At 38.9% G+C, this 20,350-nt stretch overlaps 1 protein-coding gene across 1 annotated transcript in view; it reads left to right on the top strand.

The window, feature by feature from the left end:
* The first annotated feature begins 4,065 nt into the window (after window positions 1-4,065).
* The window catches only part of MID1 (midline 1), a 249,910-nt gene continuing 233,625 nt past the window's right edge, over window positions 4,066-20,350 (top strand). Inside the window, exon 1 of the mRNA XM_048329100.1 lies at window positions 4,066-4,156. The gene's annotated coding sequence lies outside the window, so the exon portion shown is untranslated. The remainder of the gene's footprint in view (window positions 4,157-20,350) is intronic.

Raw genomic sequence — 20,350 nt, 5'->3', positions numbered from 1 at the left:
TAGAAATATATGCAGAGCTTTAGGTTTTTAAGCTAACAGACCTTTTGATGTAGAAGGAGAGATGCACTATAACACTGCATATCTTTGAAGAGACTTGTATGTGAAACAAAGGCTGTTAGAACTGAATCTGCCTCATTTGTCGGGTACTCACTGCTGCCATTTTAGCTGAACACATTACTTGATTTGAGGACTGGGTAATGTAGCTGAGAACAAACAATAAACTATTGAATGAATGATCTTGTTGCACTCCACAAAACAGAACGTACATTGTGGGATGTCGGTGATGCACATCTCTGAGGGAAACTGAAGATGTAAAGATGCAGATACCAAGATGAGGTATGAAATCTTGCCCTTATCAAAGTGAAAGGAAGTGTTGCCATTGCACGTAAGAAATTAGAACTTCAAGAATGCATTAACAGCTTGATTCTGGAAAATGTGCAGCCATCGTGCTGTGCAGTGAAACTTGAGAGATCTCTGTTGCTTTATACTTACCTGGCTAAATTGAGCCAATTTATTTAGCCACTCAAGTGTGGACAATTTCAGCCTACAAAGAACTTCAGAAGCAAACCTTGTTATTGAGTGAAATTCAGTGAAAGGAGACTAAATCTGCTGTGTTTCAGCCTGAGCATTTCATAGGGAAAAAATTCAAGGCAGATCTTTAGAGACTCATGGCAAGATGATTGGAAACCAACATTTCATCTTTTATATACAAGAAATAGATATTATGGAAATGTATGTATAGGAAATACTGCTCTTACCTACTCCATTCAATCAAAATTCGCCATGCAAATTTCCACTAGGTTTCCATTTCTGGTACAAAAGTATAAATAGTGAAAGGACAGCGTATTTAAAGAATGGGCAGAAGTCAGAGAAGGAAAATCCATCAGTCTTTTCATAAGGGACAGTATTTCTTAAAAATCACCTTTTGAGATGAAGGAAGCGTGGCTTGTAAGGCATGCAACTGGAAGGAAAGAGAAAGGCAGCAATACACTGATCAATAACCAAGGTTCTGCCTGGGACTCTGGTTGGCTCTGCTGGACAAAGGTCATTTGGCTTACAAATAGGTACTGTCTAAACAGCAAGGACTAAACTAACGCCAATAAACTGTTTGTATGGATTGTGCACAGGAAACAAGCTAATGACACACTGAATGAGAGTGTCTATTTAATGCTGGGCTTTTGCTGGGGGCAGCTTGGACCACGGTAGTGAAGAAAATAACTCCTTCTCATCAACTGCATTCATTTCTAATGAATATTTTAATTCCTAGCATTAAACCCAACATATTCTAGATGTCTTCTCAGATCTTTTCGTATAGCCTCTGTCGCAGAATACAAGCTCAAATCTACTAGACCTCTTCCTGGAGAAAAGGAGAGGATGGTTTCAGCGTAATTAGTGTTATCTTAGCATTGCGTGCAGATATGTATATGTGACAGCACAGTAAATGGGGGTAGTAAGTCTAGGTTACTCTCGGCTTCAAGAATTAGTTGGATTTCTTGAGAATTATGTAGAGGTTTCTTAAAAAAAAATAAAGGACTCAAATAAAAAAGATCTGACTATGACATCTATTATGATGATTAACTGCTGTTGATGTTTTAGCAGAGACATGCAATTAAAATATAAATAAATTTCATTCTGATTTATGTTTGAGGAAAAATGATTATTTTACTTAAAGTGTTTTTTAAGCAAAGAGATTCTCTCTTACAAAGGTAGCATACGCAGGACTCGGGGAGACTTTTCATGCTTTTGCCAGCAATCTAATGAAATCACAGCTTGGGGGCCAGCAACTAAAGCATGAGATTTTGTGCCTGGCTATAAGAGCCTAAATCCCCCAACTGATTCACCATACGATGTTTGGGTAAAGAGATGGAGGTAAATGGGTATGTCAGGAGGTAAAAGGGTGTGTCAGGTGTAGAGTATGAAAGGTAGTTGAGTTTTCAGCTTGAAACTACGGTAAGAAAGCACATGTATGGGCACTGAAGAAGTGGTGAGAAAATCCTTAATTGAGGGAGTATTTTAGATAAATGAATGTGATGTTTATTGTGGGGTCTGGGTTAACAAACAGAAAAAGTGCTGGCCTAAGGACAGAGTGTCCACCATACTCGAAGTAATATCTACTATCTAATCTACTATTAGCTTAATAGCCCTCTTAAAATTCCTTTGTTGTTGCAGTCTTGGGAATCTGATGAATTTTAATTGGCTTGACTCACGTGAAAAAACTGATACTCATTCAGGAGCTGGTCACAAGCTCACCGGTGGTAAGGGAATACTTGGCTGTGTAGTTCACTGCAAATGCTTTATCACAGGATTATGAACTTGGCAAGGCCAAGATCCGCTTCTTATGCAGTGAAGCCACAAGTGAGTTAACTGCCCCAAAAGAGTTGAATGAAGATCATTATACCAAGCCCCTGGCCACATACTCCTGATTCCCTATATACTGTACAGAGAGACTATTTTAGATGTATTTATTGAGTGTCTTACAACTTTTATTGGTATTGTTTTTCAATTTTCTCAACTTCTAAGCCAAACGCCTTCAGTATCATGAGGCTGAATGTTTATGCCTCAGGGAAAGAGAAAAATTATAACTAAAGAAGTATTGAAACCATTAGGAATGGACATTAGGAATAGCTTTTCTGTGCAGTATGTTATTTAATGATCTTCAAGTCATATATTGTGCAGCAAAAAAAAATGCTGTAGTCCTGTGGATAATGACAATTTCCAGCTTTTGGGTGGTACACTGTTGTTTCTAACACTCCATAGGTCAGCAGGAAGCCAAATTCGTGTCTCTTGTGCATTTTGAGTTATAGACAATATACCCAGGGGACAGAAATAAAGAAAATTGTATATTTTAGAGCTCATTGTTTGGGTTTTTTTAAGTCAGCCTCTCATAATTTTATCAAATCTTGAAACTTTTCACATTTTCGCTCATATTTTTGTGTTTCTCCATCAGTTGTTTTATTCCTTTTTTCCTTATCCTCATGCTTCTTGCTGTCTAACTCCTCTTGCATATCAACAGTGTTTTAGAGGTGGAAGTGCCATAACTAACAGTGAATCATGTCTGAATATAATAAAGTGACACATAATTTTCCCTGTAATTAATTAATTAATTGCCTGCTGAAGTTCTTCTGGACAAGCAAGTTGTATTTGCAGAAAAGGGTTAGTGAGTAGTGAGCAGGAAAGATGATGAAAAAAATATATGAAATACATATGTCACTGCTCTGCAGAGTGTGACACAGTTCTTGGTACTTCCTCTATCTTTATTTCCCTGTTTAGGTAGGGGTGTGTCTGTTAATGTATTGCAATCACACACTTCTGACAAAGAGAGATCTATCACCAAATGCTTAACTATTAGGTTGCATAGAAAAGGAACTGAGAAAGAGTAAAACAAGCTTTTCTTACACTGCATCTTTCCATTGATACCAATTATGCAATCCTCATTTTCTAACCTTTTCACATAACACTTTATATATGGTAGTCTTTATATGGAAACTCCAATATTGTGGGATTTATTTTAACTTTATCAGAAGGTGTATGCACAAACCTTTGTCACCTTGTAGTACATTGTTGGGGTCTCCTCCCCCCGCCATGTAGTCCTGGGAGAGGGGGTTACAGTAATCCCCGCTGTAGCAGTACATACACATACCTTTGTCACCTCCACTTTTCTAGGATGGAAATGTAGGCTGAGTGTTCTGTAAAATATTCAAGTGTTTAATGTAATGCTAACATAGTACTCAGTATTGCTATGGCTTTAAGTAATGGAATAACTTCATAGGTGCTAGACTACTGCAAAGAAACTGTTCTCCCTTCTGAAGACCCTTCACCACGCCTTGCTATGCAAACTTCAGGCACTCGGACCCATTTGGTATCTGTGGAGTTAACTAAGCTAAGCTTACTTCCAGTTAGCCTCTGTCACCAGGAATGCAATTTGTGTTTACCTATATAAGGAAACCTGTTCGCCCTAAAGGAGCTCGGCAGGGCTGCCTGTGCCTGCGAGAGGGGCGAGCGCGCTCCGCAGAGGGCGGGCGGGGGCAGGACCGGACCGAGCGCACCCCCGGCGGCGGCACCGCAGCGCCGCGCCCGCCAGGGAAGGACTGTCCCCCCTCTCCTTCGGCTTCTGGAAAAGAGAAAAAAACTGTCAGGGGCAAAAATGGAGAAGCAGGTATGTCAGGCGGATCCTCGCAGCTGGAGGGTGGCGGGGCCGGGGTGCGGAGAGGGTCGGAGCGAGACTTGCCCTTCCAGCTCTTGTTCCCTCCGAAAGCGGCTTGTGAGTTCCGTGGGGGCTGCGGAGCTGCGGGAACAACTGCCGTAACTTATCTGACATTCCATGGGCTCCTAAGTCGGATGCACCTTCGTGTTACTGCAGAGATTCTCAAACTTTCTTAGCTCTGATGGAACACAGATGTGAGCTGAGACGGGAAATAAAGCTGAGATGCTTCGGTCAGTTGGCTGAAGCGCTGCAAATCCGTGGTGCTATCACCCTAGTATGTGTGGGAAAAGAAGTTCTTGACATGTTTATTGTTTGGTTTTGGTCTTTTTAACCTTAAAAATGCACATTTTGTAGAAGGTGCACTCCTTTACCATGTCTAGGGTTTTGGTGTATTTTATATGGATGTGTGTGAGTGCAGCTAAGTCAGCATAGCTGGAATGTGTTTGTTAGAATACAGGGAGTTCCTGTAGTAATAAAGATTTTGCAGTGAGTTAAAAAGTAAGCTTCAGGTACTGTTATAGGAAATATAAGCTAAACAGATTCTGCTACAATAGGGATTACCCAGTGCAAAACAAGGATTTGTATTTCTTAGGAAGTATTTGCAGAGTATGATAACATTTTTAAAACAGTCTTCCAGTAAAATCCTCACAAAGATGGAGAAATTTTTCCCTGAAGATTTTACTCAGGATATAATGAAAAATAAAGTTGAAAACCAATTTCAAATAGATTTCTAGCTGTAAGAATACTGGTATGCAGTCCTTCAGGACAGTTTCTGTTAAGTAGCAGCATGTTCATTGTGGAACTTTATTTAAGTTTTCTGCCATTATGGTGTAAAACATAGGAATGGAAAAATAATTTCAGTTGATCTCTTGGAGTACCTTCTAAGGAAAAAAAGGTGCAGAGAACTAGTCAAAAACAGGTGGAGTGCATTTTCAGAATGATTTTGGTTTTTCTAACATTGGAGACTGATAGACATATGATTACTTTCCTCTTATTTTCATGGTTATTCATATTTATGTGTGCCCAGGCATGTGAATGCACTGGTAATTGGAGAGGTAGCTATATCTTTCCTAGCAGTCAAAGCGGGAAAGTGAAATGCCTAGGAGGTTAGAAGCTTGCAATAAAGATTATTATTATTTAAAACCCCTCTTCCTTCTAAATAGCTGTAACTTTTATGAAATAATGTCTCCCTGAGATTAGTAATAGAGTATTACCTGGTTAAAATTAATTCAGAATAAGGAAAGAATTAAAAGTCAGTTGTGTTCATACAGATTCTCATTCATTTCTGTGTAAGATTTTTCTTAACTCCTGACTTTGAATGTTGAATGAGGTTTTAATGGGAATGACACAGGATAGCCATAGTAATTTCAGCAGAGACGTTTTTAGGAGCTTCAACACCACAAAGTAGATAGCAAGTTCCTAAATACCTATTTCAGGGCTGAAGCTAATGGGTTTGTTGTCATGAATCATCTTTGGTTGTGGTGGAAGTCACCACAGCAAAGAAAGCAGGGCTGGTGGACCAGAGCCATAATTTCTCTTGTCGCACTTCTCATCCTGGTGGTTTTGTGGAATACCTTTATTATTTTGAATTGAAAAGGACCACAGAGAAAGGACTTTTAGCAGGGCTGTTAGTAATCAAAGTGTGAATTTAAAGGGCAGGAGAAGACTCCAGGGAAACATGCCCTTAAATCACCTTTTTCAAGTCTCTGCAGTAAATTGCATTGCCCCTATCAGTTTGTCTAGCTATGTTGCAATCATTAATGGTCTTTTGATTTCCCAGTGCAAAGCAGGGTAGAAACGTGGTTCAAAGTCTCTACAGTATATTCTGGGTTGACATGAATTTACTGTGTACCAGGATCTGAGCAGCCATTTGTGTGGCCATGCTGGTGCAGGGCTGGCCCAGGCTGCAGCCTGCCTGCCCCTTAGTGAGCTTTGTGGGTGTGACCCTTTCAAGGGACACAAGAGGAGTTGTTTCTCACCCTTTTCAGCCACAGTGCCTGCCTCTCCCACCCACAGGAGTTGTGGCTTCAGACCTTGCAGTGTCACAGTGGGACCTGCCTAAAACCAATGTCTGGCCCGGGGTTTTACCTCAGCTTGGTGCTGTGCCTGTGGTGTTGCGCAAGTTTCCATTAACCTGGATGCATGAAAAGCAAATTCTTTTCAGACCAGAACTGATGGTTCGAGATATATCCCAGGGAAGTTTTATCCTTGTTTACAGTGAGAAAAGAATTGCAAAGTTAACAAAGCAATTAAAATATGGGATAGACCCTTTGCTTTATCTGAAATCACAAGAAAATCCAGTTGCTATGACTGGATGACCATTCTCTGGCCTGAGCTTCTGCAAATCAGCCTGCTACCCTAGGCATGGGTCTCTAACCCATGTTAATAGGGGATGAGCTTTATTCACTGATTTAAGAAGGAGATAAAGGCATTCTGACCCGGTTTAAAGACTTTTTTTTTTCATTCATTCAAGGATTCCTTTATATCAGTTTTAATGGCAGAACTGTGTTCAGAGTGCAGTAATGGTGTTGTGTTGGACTGTATATTTTGAGGATGAATGTGTTGAACCCAGGCAAAGGCAATGAGCACATCAAGTCTGTGCATACACCTGTGATTCCAGCTTTAGCTGTGTAACTGAGACAAGACTGAATGAAAGCAGAAATACTTGGACTTGATAGTATTGATAACAAACCAAAATTATCTTCTGCCTTCCTGTTGTGTTACTGATGGTTTGATTCATAAGAACTGCTGTTCATTTGTCACTTTTAAACCAGTACGTGCTTTATGTATTTAGCACATACTATTGTAAAGTTTTCATTTAGAAATGAAAGAACATACTAAATGTCTGCAATGTTTTTCTACATTTAGTAATCTGCTCATTCTAAAAAAATTAGGGCACCTTTTTTTGTAGGCTTGCTTGCCTTGCAGCCATCACCTCATTTTTGCATTCATTTTCAGATTTGCATATAATTTGAAGCTGAGTGCTCTTACACATTTGCAGGAGGCAGTTGGGTACATCATGTTTCTTCCTGGTATCTTTACACTTATTGAATAAAAAAAAAAAAAAAGACTAACCTTTCAAAGGTGTAACTGGAGAACTTGAAATAATAAAAGAACATGCTGTACTAGTTGCATGCTCCCTTTACGATTTTGTTAAAGGCTTTACCATTCCATTATGCTATCATTTTGTAGTGTAAGCATTTTATATGGCATGTGTGATTTCATTGCCCTTAAGTGACCTTAGTAAATTCCTTATTTCCCCTGAAGCACATACCTAATTGAAAATTGCCATCTGCAGTTGAAGAGCTCTAAGCAAGAGCTCTAAGAATAACTCAAGGTGGAAATGGGTGTCCAGAGAGCAAGGCAAAATCACTTTTTCTGTAGAATTCACTCTATTGCATGAAGTAAAATATTTGCTTTGAAGATGAATAATAAGGAATTATAGGAAGGGCATCTTTATCTGTCTGCCCAGTCCATCTGCCTAATGCTGCTCTCCAGAGATCATGTGATCTACAAAAAGCATGTGTTGCCTAATTTTTTTAAACTTTTTTTAAAACTTGCCTCTCTTCTTTCAGCCTTGGGTAAATGTATTTGGAGTTTAAAGCTAAAAATATAATTTCAAACCTGAGCTGGGCTTTCTAGCCCAGCAGCTGTCCTCACACTGCAGTGCCTCACTTGGCTCTGCTGTGCCACTTTCAGGACACAGTTATTAGGATTGCAGTCTGCAACCACAACCTAAAAATGAGATGAGAAACCTCTGGCCTAGCATTGCATTCATTACAGCTCCTGTGAGTGCAAGTGCTTAAGAGTCATGAAAATGAAGGAGGCAAAAAGCTGGACAGTGTGAAGCTGAGGAATGGCTTAAGAAGGCTCTTTCTTAGATGAGAGAACATTAAATTATACTCTGGATTAGAAGTCTGTGACATCTGTATATTTGTTCACTATTGTGTAATGTAATTGTTTAGGACAGGAAAAATACAAGTATTTTAATTAAAAAGCCTTGGGAAATGTAAAGCATGAAATGTCTGTGATGAAGATGTGAAGTTTTTATCCTATCTTCCTGTGTGTTTATTCATTCCAAAAAGCTCAGAAAACTACTGGGCTGAAAAGTAAGCCTCCACAAATTCTCTAGTCCTGTGTTATCTTGCAAGCAGTCTTACTTATGAAAGCTCATCCTTTGAATCTTTTTTTTTTCCTGCATTAATTCCAAGTTATGTTTCAAAACCATTTATCAGGGTCAGAGCTTCAGAATACACACTGCTTTGAGACTCATAAGGGGAAGGTATTAAAAATATGTGACACGGGTTAGGGTCTGAGTTTACCAGCTGCTTAGGATGTACTTCCCTGATGTTTTCATGGGTTTTTTTTCTTTCATTGAAAATATTAACATTAAATCTAGGTTTTGATGGTGTAGCAAGAAATCAAGAGAAGACAAACATGTCATTGCAAATTTGGTGTGGTTTCATATTTTAATATTTTTTTCACATGAAATATATTTTATGTTCAGCAAGATATCTAGAAATATACTTGAGTCGAAAAGTCTGTACAAAGGCAAATGCATGTTTCCTGATCTATCTATATCTATCATTGTAACATGTTTAATTTCATATGCATCTAAAGTCTGAAGTTACTATTTTCATATGATTGTGTGCACAGAGACTAGAATAACTGGTACTTGCTTTTAGGTAAATCAGTTAATACTCAGGATTCTCCTTGAACAAATTGAGATCTTCCATTTATGGGTTCATTAGGAGGTAGAAGTTAAGTTGAACTCTCTTTTCTTTAGTAGTTTCACTTAATGCTGGTTTTGTATTGATCCTCTGAGAGATGGATTTAGGGGGATGGCATACAAAAAAAAGCCCGCAGTTTTTTTCATTAGATATCATTATATTAAGTACCGCTTCATTTAGCATTCATGATGTTCACATTCAGTGGTATGAATGAAAGGCCATTTTTGACCCCTCATGCACAGTTGCAGTCACTGCAATGGGTTGAGAATGCTCAGCTTGGTGACACACTGGATTGCAGAGTGCTCAGGGTATCAGTTTGAAAGTGTCATGGCTTGTCTGCTGTGCTCCTCCAGGGATAAATGTGCTCCTGCTGCTGAGTTTCTAACACTTCTGTTTTGTAGCTGCCTAGCCTGGAAAATTCTATATAAAACCTCAGATCTGGCCTCCTGAGGTGGATTTTTTTGGATAAATTTAATTTCGCTGTGTATGAAACAACATTAATGTTCCTGCTGTGTTAATTCTGTAAAACGAGTGGTGGTTTTACTATACTGTTCATATCTTAGTTGTCTCCTTCATGGGAAATTCCATCCACTTTTAGCTGAGGAGTTTAGGCATTAGCAGTTAATTATGAATTCTTACCTTAAGTACAGCGCCGTACCCAGGGTGGTTTGGGACATCCTATTGGTTGTGGGTTCAAAGTTATGTAGCTGTGCTTAATGCTCCAGTGGGAAATTCTGGCTACGTTGCATTTTGCCTTTGATACGTTGCCATGCCACCACCGTTAATGCAGGCTTGGACTGCAAACATCTGTTTGCTTTTATTGTACATGTGTTGCTTAAGATGTTCAGTTTTCACATGATGTGAATCACTGGACTCAATGAGCATGTATGATTTGTTTAATAAATAAGCCTTAAGTTGTGTCAATAAAGTGTATGTCCTAAGGAATTATGTATATGGTATACACAGGAGAGAAAACTGACAAGTTCACATCTAGACTTGCAAGTATTTCAGGTTTTAGTGGGTTTTTAATGGTTTGGAGGGAGTCACATAAATGTCAATACAAAAGGAAAGATTGTGTGCATCCATATATCAGACAATAATAATGGGAACAGAGAAATGCACCTGATGTTAGAAAACAAAATGATGAAAATTCTACATCCTTCATTCTAGAATCTCACCGTATATCTGGCATGAATGGAACACTTGTAAGAAGAAACGTGCATTTTGATATCACTACATATGTTCTAGAGTGCTCTCTTTAATGAAAAGGGTACTTGGATTTGGAAAAAGTTTAGCTGTTGATCTCAGCAGTTTTTCAGCAATACCCCATAGGTACATTGACGTTTCAGAGACCTGCCATGTTGGTTCTAGTGTGTACCATTCCACATTGCTGGAATGCACAAGAAGATTGCTTTGGATTAATGAAAGTGAGTGAAATGACTTTCAGTTGTTAGCTTGCGTTTTAATTTTAGAGGTTAGGCTAATGTGCCTTGAAGGCTTAATTCATATGTTTCTGTACCATGAGGAGTCCAATTTGGACATTTTCTGTCACATGAGACCTAAAGTAACAAAACAAAAGGGGAAAATGGAAGATTACAGCTGAGCAGAACCATCAGCTGAAAGGCCTTTATTCACCCACAGACGTTTTAAAGTTGGTATGCAGAACTGCTATCATATGATAAAAACTAAATCAACAAGCTCTCTAGAAAGGGCCTGCAAAACCAAAAAGTTTAATTGATGGAGTCAGTATCATCTGCCAAGTTTCCAGTACAACACCCAGGCTGAGGGAGGTAGAACTAAATTTGAAAGTCACTAGCTGGCAAGCTGGTCTGAAATGAAGAAGATATAATGGAATCAAAAGAAGCATGAGTTACTATAGTTGGACAAGAAAATATAATTTATTTATAGAAAATGGGGAATAATTCAGTCAGCAGGAGTATCTGTGGGCTACCGCAAATTAGAAAATGAATGCAAGTCGCTGATGAGGCAAAATGCTGAAATGTGAAAGCCATTCTGGGAGTCATTACTGAAGGTATTATAAACAAGAGGATGAGAGGTAACCATTTTGCCCTGTCTGTTGAGACAAATGTCATCCTGAATTGTTCACCCAGTTTTATATGTGATAATTTAAGAAATACGCAAACAAACTGGAGAAAGACTAATGGAAAGCAAACCAAAAATTGTGCTAAGAAAATACGACATGGATTGCAGGAACTGAGTGTGTTTTATTGAAAATCAGGATTGCCAATGTCTCCTGTACAAGCATCTTATGAACTAATATTCTGTCCATCTGCCTTCACCCAGAGGTCCAAGGAGGATCTGAGCTTTTCTTGCTGCCCACTGCTGCCTTCATATGAGAACAGAAGGTGAACATGCCCAGTTGCAGCAGCCACCCCCAAATCTGGAAACTCATTGGCTTTCCTATCAAAGTGCTACTTGCATGAGCTCAGCTTGGTGAATTGCTGTCTAGAAAAGAGAATAAATAAAACAGACGTGGTTATAAATATAACAGCATAATTGCTCTTCATCTCTTGAGTATGGAACAAAAGGCAATTTGCAGTAATGGTGGGTTTCATTAGATTCTAGGAAGAACTCTGCAGCTGGTATTTAGGCACTGTGATGGGTTACCCAAAGAAGCTGCCAGGTCAGTCTTTGGAGATTTTTCAGGCAAATATTTTCAGAACAAAATATTTGTTGTGGAGGGTATAAGTGTAATTGATCCTCATGGTGAGAAAGGAATGACTCCACAAACACCTTTTCAGACATATTGCTGTAATTGCTTGCTTACATTGTAGTTGCTATGACTTTGGCTGTGTCCCTACCTTGAAATCTGGAAATGTTTTCCAATTTCAGACCCCAGAATGTCTCATATCCATGTCCCAATACCACAGCAGTGCTTAAGCTGGGTCTGCATTTTCCTTTCCTGTCCAATTTACGCCTCCAGTTGCCATACTCTAACCAGGTGCTAGTAGATCAGCTGGTGTCTCACAGGTGGCCTTTACCTGTAAAGAGAAGCTTCAGCCTCAGATTGGGATCCACCCTTTACTCCAATGGGTTCCGATAGCATAGATTCACTGCTTTGGAATTTGAGAACCCTGAATGACTACATTACTTTAGCTTCTGCCCAGTTATTAGTCTCAAGAGTTATTGCCATGACTCCCATTTTAACATTAGTGTTTAGTAACAACAAATACAGAGATTACATGAATGAATACAAAGCCTAATAAAATAATGGTAAAAGAATGGATAGTTACATGTGAAACCACTGTCATTTGCTCTACAAAATACACCCCTGTTTCTCTTACTATGTAGATCATGTGATGTAGCCATGAAAACTGAAACAGCACAATCTCTGTAGATGTAAAGCAAGCAAGAACATAACTACTGTAAATAAAGGTGTGCATTGTGTCAGTGGAGGAGAGGAGGCTGTTCTCCTGAGCACTGAATCTAAGCAGGAGGTAGATTGGATGGTTACACGACAAGGTTTTCCTTGGAGAGCAAATTTGGTTTGTTGTGTGAAATGTGTTATTGATGTGCTATGGGCAACAAATGAGCCCGTCTGCCCCGTTGGTGTGGCAGTGCTGAGTCATTGATTACAGGCGATCGATGCTGCACACTGCGCTGCTATACCCATTAAGCTCACTGTGAGAATACAAGGCATAGCATTCAATCAATAGGGCCCCAGATTAAAGGCAATGATCCAGGAAAAGGAGAATGTAAAAATAGAAAAACAGAGAAATGGAAGTGAGATTAATTTCGTCTACTTGATACTTCCCATAACCTCATTCTCATGACTCAGCATTTCCGAGGTTAGCTCTTTTGTGAGATCATGATTCATGAGGTCTGTTTACTAAATGAATTCCTTAATGATGGTTAAATTAATTGTTAGCGTCTAATTCATGAAATGGTAAATGTTTAACTGTTGACTTTCCTAAAATTAGAAAATTAGCTCTTATTGTAATTTTAAAATATAGGTGAACATTTTTATTAGCAGTAAACGTTTTTTACTAACATAGGCATCCACTTGAATCAGTCCATCTGTTCACTTGTCTTTGAATATTTTATTCTGATTTGGAGGAGGGTGAAAAGGTGTTACAGCAGAGATATCTGTTCACAGAACAACCTGCTTTCTACCATACTGTTCAAAGACATCTCTCAGTGGCAGAGCCTGAATATGATTCACTCCTCCTTTCATAGCTGGGGCTGTTCTTCAGAACTCTTTTTCAGGGCAGTATTTAGCCAGAGTGGCAAGACGGCCACTGTGAATTTCACAGCTCTCTGGGCTAAGACAATGTGGTTGACTGGGGACTCCATCTTGCAAAAGGGATGCCATAATGCATCCTGCTCATTCTTGTTGGAAATTTGCTGTCTTCCACAGTGGTTTCTGTCTTAATTCAATCCTCATTCTGAGCACAGAGGAAAGGAATGTAGTCTCAGGCAGCCAATGTGTAACTGTTAGAAAAAATACTTGGTTTTTGATGGCAATAATTACTACAACCGTTAATTACTGTATTTTGGGGACAGAAGCATATGATTTCATATTCATAGGCAGCATCACTATATGACTCTCTTTCTGAGGTTTAGAAGTTTTCCATCTAAAAATAATTTGCAAAAATTAAATTGAACCAGGCTACTAAAATATTCAGTAATTTTAGGCAACTGTATAGCCATATGTCTACTCCAACCCAGCTTTTGACATATTGCCTGCAATAAAATACTCTTTAAAAAGTTTGGACAGACTACATCTAAAGCTAAAACTTGTTTGAAAGATGACATTTTTCTGTGCAAGGTTCAATATTTCTCCTAGATCAGGACTGGATCAGTGTTTTTTCATGGTTTTATATTCTGAAAAAAAAAATCTCCTGAACAATAATGTGCAAATATGGAACCAATATTCAACAAAAAACACTCTGTACTTTCTAAAGAAATGTGTCTCAGCACCTTTCCTTCACCGAAATGTTTTAACACTAGATCGAGAAAGATGTGTGTTGCAACCTAGGTTTTGCTCGACTTCAAGGTGTGTGAAGTGTGATGTTAAATTTTGACTGCTGTGCCTGTTGTAATCAGTACCCCAGACCAAGACCTACAACATCCCCATTACAGAGGGTGATAGGCTGCCCTCTTCTGATATTGAGAAACTTCATTAACTTTTAGCCCCAGTGCATAGTTTCATTTGCTTTTGATTTTCTTTCAAGGGTGGTTGCCAGTTACTATTCTCCTGAGAGCTGGACAAAGCACATAGACTTGTAAGCACCACAAGAGTGCTTTAGGTTTTATCTACCTTTTTATTACTAATTTGCCCAGGAAATGCAAGATGTGTGCTAGAGACCTTTCCCCCTCCTAAAGAGGCAGTGCTATGGCCACAAGGTGACGTATCTGTGTGAATATAAACTTATTCCATCCTAGAGTGCCTGTGTCACTGGAAGAAAAATGTCACAAAAATCAGGACTTTGTGGTTTTCTCGTGAGAGCTGTCACAAAAGGAAGGAGCTACCCTGGCTTGTGGGCCTAACTAATGTCACTCTTATGTTTTACATTATGAAGATGTTGACCCAAAAAATATAGGAATTTTTCCGCCCACATGGAGGCTGCAAATGCAACAGACGGAAAACTAAGACTAAATCAAAATAGGCTTTCAACAGCCTTAAAAGCTCCTTTTAAGGGCAGGTGCCTCCATAGGCTTGTGGGACTTTCGTTAACTTGGGCCTCCTGAATTATGAATCGGTGGAGATAGCAACTAGGTTCTGAGATGTTTGTATAAGCATAGAACCTGATTTGTTTGTCTTGGATTTTTAAAAACCAAAGTTTGTCCAAATTAATCAGTCTTTCACTGTAAATTGTCTGGTACAGACTCTGAAGAAGTCAGTGTTGTTTACACCTGGTTCCTAGGCCTCATGTTTAAGCCACTGTCTTTTTTTCAGTAGAGGGTGAATGGGGATGTATCTGTTGAGCAGAGTGCTGGGAAGGTGAGAGTGTTGCACTTTCCCATCTAGGACAGACTGTTCCCAAGGCCTATTCTTCTGTGCTCATGAAATCATATGGTCTAATTCCCTTGGAGGATTCTTTCTGGTGATACATCAGCTGCAGCTAAGGATTCCTTTCTCAGAATGATCAGCATTTTCAAAGCAATAATATTAGTCTGCCTGCAATTCCTAGGGGAAAAAAGGGTTAACTTATGAACTACAGGGAGCAGAGAGCCCTGTGTTCATGGGACCACAAGGCTCTGAACATATAAATTAATAGAATAGTCCATGTAAAGTGAAACTGACTTTGTTTTTAAAACTTGCAGGTGCGTAATGAAATCTCTCTGTATTATCAAAATTCATCAAAAGTAACAAATACATGAAAGAGCAGAGGGCAGTTTTTCTATTGTTTCCTATATTCACTTTTACTACCTGCCACTGTTTCCTCATGCTCTCAGACAGGTAGAACATTTTCTCATGTACAGTGGTAACCACTGTAGACTGTGTTGAACATTTATGACTGAAACACAACTCTTCTGTTCTCAATTGCACTGATTTAATTTTTCTTTTAAGTTTCTGTGAAACTGCAGGGAGAAAGGGGCTTTTAAGATACTATAAAAAGTGAAGGGATCTTGCCTTTTTCTGTCATGACTTGTTAGAAGCCTACACTTGGTTTTGGACAAAGGCTTCCAGACAGCTGTCTTCCCTCCAAAGTGACTTCCAACTTTATTCTTAAAGGAAGAGATCCCAGGTGCAGCAGACTGAATTAATAGGGGATTTAATATGAAAGCTATCCTTTTCTTTTTCTTCTATATCATGTTTCCTTTTTCTGTCTAATGTAAGATAGGTATAATTCCAATCTAATTTACAATTGCAATGGTAAGAACACTTTCCTTTTGACTCGTCAGGTGAAAAATACTGCTGTGCTGAACCCCACTGTCCATGAGTCTTACAGAACATAAGGACATCAGTTCTTCTGCCCTTCTGCAAAAAAGAAAAAACATCTTTCTGTTTCAAGAGAGATTCTTCATCACATGTTGTCCTAGAATTAAGATGCAAGCTAATAAACTGAAACAATAGGAACAAGACTTCCTTTTTCAATACAGTGTTCCTTTGCAGTGTACTGTTTATCTGCTACAAATAAAGGTGGTTATAAGGAATACAAATGTCTGAAAAGATTTCAAAGGCACAAAAGAGGAGTTATTTACAGTGTTTCATCCCAGCATGTATCAAGGAGGATGTTGAATGGGTATTACAGAAGCACTCAAACTGCACTGATCAGCACACAAGAATTAATATATGGTGTGTGACAATTTTTGGGAGATCTGTATCCAATTACAAATTCCTCTTGGGTTTATGACTAACATTTATGGAGTAGTCTTCCAAGGGAAGTGGTGAAGCTCTGTGTACTCAACCATTGGGAAATGAGGTCTGCAAAGTGTTTGAAGGCTCCTCAGAAAGCAGATCTGAGAGGAGCAGTGGCGTGGATGTGATGACATGGTGGAGTTCCCACATCTCAATTCTGACTTGTCAAATTTTGACAGTTGTGCTGATGCAGAAGCACAAGGGTGTGCCAAATTTATAGCATTCAAAATAAATGAACTCCTTCCTCCATCTCTATTATTAGAGAATTTTCAGATTGGAGGTTTTATTGGTTGTGTTTAATTTGGAAACATGCATGCATTTGAGATTCAGGGGAAATGTGTGACAGTTTAACTAAGGAATCACTGCTCAAAGCACAAGAAATAAGCTCTGAAATAGCAAATGTCCCATCAATTAAATGACTGATCTGTGTTATGAAAAAGAGAAAAAAGGTGAAAGGCCTGGTGCCTCTATTTCATGGAGTGATATTAGAACCCACTGTGGACTTTGTAGCATGTCTATAAAGAACATCTCAGCCACTTACTCAGAAATATGGCAAATAACCATATTCCATATTTGCTGATGCTCCTGTGAGTTATTTAAATATTTCTGGTTCATGCTTTATTATTTTTTCATCTACTCTTTTTGATTGAAAGCATGAGTTGGTCAAAATATTTACTTTGAAATATTGATTAATTTGGACTACACTTCTGTTATAAAAAGGCTCTTCAGTCTTAAGAACAGCCATTAAAATGGAGGATGCGGAGGAGAAACAGCGAAGCTGGCTTCAAAAGTGCATATGAATTTGCTCTGATACAGGCTCTCAGCATCATATTGAGTTATTGACAATATAGGTTTTTAACCCTGAATCTGTCATGTCTTGAATAAGTGACCCAGTTCCTGGCTGCTTTGGGTTGCTCCCGATAGCTTCTAATGTTATATTTTGCATAATAATCTTACTTATTTTTTTCAGAAGGACTCAGAGCACACATCTCAAGTTAGTTTTGTAAGTATTTTATGAGAGTCTGAAGTGAGTGAGTCTTCCTTTCTGTTGTTGATCTCTGCTTCAGACCACCATAAATTTACCTAGGTGTATAATGAAGCATTTCTGAAAGGAAAACATTTTTGTCTAGTTTTAAGTTTGTCAATATATTTTGTCTAAAAACTAATTTTTCCTGTGCTTCCTTTCTTTGCAGTAACATTTAAAAATGCCCTAGTCTGTTGGATTTATGGCATAATGAAGCAGGCAAATGTGGTCCTGTAAGGCAAATAGTTCTGCAGCAACTACTCTATAAGGGAAGTTGAAGGGACCTTGTTTTATGTCAGACTGGTACAACTGGCAGCTTCTTATACAATGCTGTTATGTTCCTGGAACAAGTTCAAATGGCTTTTAATGTGGGGGCCCTAAACCACGTGAACTACCAGCTTTACTCTTAAGATCTACCACTCAAAGGTGACTGGATTAATAACAGGGCACCAATGTCTCTTTTGAGGCCCTTCTTTTGAATAGGATGGCTATCCTGATTTATCCACAGTTTTGTCAGCCTGTCTCCTTTTCTGGGGTCGTGAGCATTTGTCCTCACTTTTGCAGATGTTGTTTTTGCTTAGGCTCTGATTCACTTTTTTAAGAAACCTGATCATTCTTTGCTGAAAACTTGTTTATTTGGTAAACTTGACCTCTGGCTAAGCAAGGCTTGTAGCTTGTTAGGAATGAGGTTCTTTGAATGTAACAGCTTTACCTGTTGTTTTTCAGCTGTTTGCATATGTGGTCATGCAGAGAAAAGTAGCATGTCACTGTAATGGAGTGCTGTGCCTACCGCGAGTGCGCCTGCACCAGCTACATAAGCTATCTGTGATGAATTCAAATCACTGGCCAGATTTACAGCATTAAAGGACTTTCTCTCAGAACTAAGTGGTGCAAAGAAATTACATATCTTGCACACAAAGTTTCAGTGTTTAACAATTAAAAAGGGTTGAAGAAGGAATTATGGTTTGTATTTATTTTGCAAAAGCACTGAAGCATGGGAAATGGGTGAAATGGAAGTAGAAGGACTCAAGTTAATTGCAAATATTACTTGCTATGCTAGGTCATGTGGACCAGAACTGGGATCTAAGGCCCTAAACTTGCAAACATTTTCACACTTGCTTAAACTTACTGCATAGTATAGCCCTGTGTAGGTTAGTAGGTCTATGCTTGGCAATAAAAATAATAATGTAAGAAGGTATTCTTAGAACTGAAGCCTTGTATTTGATTCTCAATATATCAGAAAACCAGTGAAGGGTATTTCAGAATAGTTCAACAGACCATACTGGCAACTAGATGATTTTTTTCATCTGAATTTTGAAGAGATGGCAAGGAGCCTATACATTGTAAACTGAAAATATCAGAGTAATACCTCCCTGTAAGTGTAGCATTGAGCAAAGTATCGCTGCAAGGATGCAGAAAGACTAGAACACAAAATATTTTGCAGATGTTACTTTTACCTTTTGCTCTTCCCACAGATCTGAGATTGCTCTTCCCACAGTCCTGAGATTGACCGAAAAATGTTTTGACAATGTTAAAAGCTATTTGCCTCCCTTTACCTATCACAATTTCACAGCATTTTCATACAAGATTTGGGGTGGAATGTTGTAAAATTATGTGCTTTTAGTCTGTAAAACTCTGGACTCTGTCCAGCAGACTGTTTTTATATGGCCTGGATCCTTTTCAGACAAACAGGATCTGTACCAGGGTGCAAAATTGTAGACAACTGATGCAGTCTTTAAAATTAACTACAAGTTGGCTTGCTGCCTTTTCTGGGAGTCTGTCATGACTCCCCCACTGGTGCCTAGGACTGTATTTTTGAAACAGGAGTTGTGAGTGCCAACAAAGTTACAAGTTTAAAGGTAAGCTTTATTTCCTGTGTCAGTCTAAGAATTTCTTTGTAACTTACAAGCCTTCTAAGTAAAATGGGCAGGGCACTTAATCCTTCTGGATCGACTTATCAGTTATCTCGGTGAATAAATATTTTTATGATTTATAAAAGGTAAATGTATCATAAGGTTTTTCTCCTCTTTAGTGCTAGACCAACTTCCTAAATCTGTGATGTCATTGCCAAATTTGATATTTAGAAATTTGTTACTTGATACGTGCAAATTACTTCAATCCAAGCCTCCCCCAGAAACCTTCTGCTGTGGGTAGCATCTCCTGTGTACCCATCTGGGGAAAACTCTACTCCATCTCCCTGAAAGCATTTATTAGTTGCATTATTTCCCTGTTTCTTCACATTTTTGTCCTGTATTTTTAAACCCAGAACTTCTGGATCTTCATTATTCTCTGTCCTTTACCCGATGGGATCACCTTTAACTCCTTCTATTAGGCATCTGTTCTTCACTATAGCTGTGGCAGTAGCATGTGAAACATTTTATCTATCTCCACTGTTGGATTCAGCTGAGAGACACTTCAGGCAAGGAGAAAAGTACCAGTGCTGGTGGTAGGATAGGCAAGAGAGGGCTGGATATGTTCTTTTTATTCTCTCCAAGGTAAACAGGAAGGTCTCGCTCAGCTGTGGGTGAGAAGAGGGAAGGTTCATAGGCAAGGGTCTTCTACAGAAGAAGAAAATGATGAGTGACAACTGCTTTTCCCCAGACCAGTTAGCAAGGAAAAATGGTTCCAGGTTATCTTCCATCACCATCTCCTTTTAGACTTTAGATGGGAAATTTGGCAGGGCTCTTACAAATGTGTCTGCTTCTCCATGAAGTAGCAGTTTGACTTACTTAATTCTCCTTGCTAGACAGCAGTACTAGAGAGCAGAGACTGAATGAACGTCCTCCATGTGTCAATGACGTTCAATAGGAGTAACTGTGTCTAGAAAGTGTGTCGTATTTAAACTCAAGCCACTTTTAAATTCCAAACTTGCCTCAAGTGAATTGTGTGAGTACATGCTGATTTTTGTCCTGAGGTTGGCAGGGGAAATGTTGGAGTCTTTGGTTCTGTTCTACAAATGTCCTGCCTATTAGAGCAGTGAATGGGCTGTGTCAGTTGCAACATGACAAAATTACATCCCAGATGTGCAGGTATATACTTTATGAAATCTCACAGCTAAGAAAGGC

This window comes from Corvus hawaiiensis, chromosome 2, assembly GCF_020740725.1.
Source record: "Corvus hawaiiensis isolate bCorHaw1 chromosome 2, bCorHaw1.pri.cur, whole genome shotgun sequence".
Classification (NCBI taxonomy): Eukaryota; Metazoa; Chordata; class Aves; order Passeriformes; family Corvidae; genus Corvus; species Corvus hawaiiensis.
The sequence above is the reverse complement of the archived record's forward strand: the minus strand, read 5'-3'. Positions and strand labels throughout refer to the sequence as shown.